Source organism: Plasmopara halstedii, assembly GCF_900000015.1.
Source record: "Plasmopara halstedii genome assembly, contig: Scaffold_650, whole genome shotgun sequence".
Classification (NCBI taxonomy): Eukaryota; Oomycota; class Peronosporomycetes; order Peronosporales; family Peronosporaceae; genus Plasmopara; species Plasmopara halstedii.
The window spans coordinates 552783-553374 of record NW_020187567.1 but is presented as its reverse complement, the minus strand read 5'-3'; positions in this window follow the sequence as shown (position 1 = coordinate 553374).

The following is a 592-nucleotide window of genomic DNA, read 5'->3' as shown; positions in this document are numbered from 1 at the left end:
GAAGTGGCGCCTCAAACTCCCACGAGTTTTCAGAGTCGGGATCTCCCCGCCACTTCACCAGATCTTAAATTTGACCCTGGTGACGACGTTGTCCCACAAGACGTTCCATGTGATAGTGGACGTCACTGTTCTTATCGAGAAGAGTCGGTGGTGGGCGGTGACGACCGGGTCGACCGCCGTCCGGTTACTCGTGATGCTCTTCGAGCCGTTGAGGACGAGGTCCTTCGTAATCGGGGCTCCGCTGAGCGTCATGCTGAAGTAGCATATCGCTGTGCGGACGCTATTGAAGATATAAAGCACGTCGTGCGCCGGCTGCCTCGCCTTGAGGACTACCGCGCTCTGTCGGAGCGACTCCTAGCCGTGGAGCAGGCAAATGCGTCGCTGCATGCGATGGTGGAGCGCTTGGTGCCATTAGAAATGGAGGTTGTTGCACTCCGTGCTCAGAACCAGTTGCTGATTGGATTTATGGGTGGCCGAGGGCCCGTGGGATCCGCTCCGGCGCCAACGCTTCCGCGTTCACTTGCGCCGGATCCCGGTACGGCTTGAGCAAGCCCACATAAAACACCGGATGGGTACGCATCCGTTTTGGGAG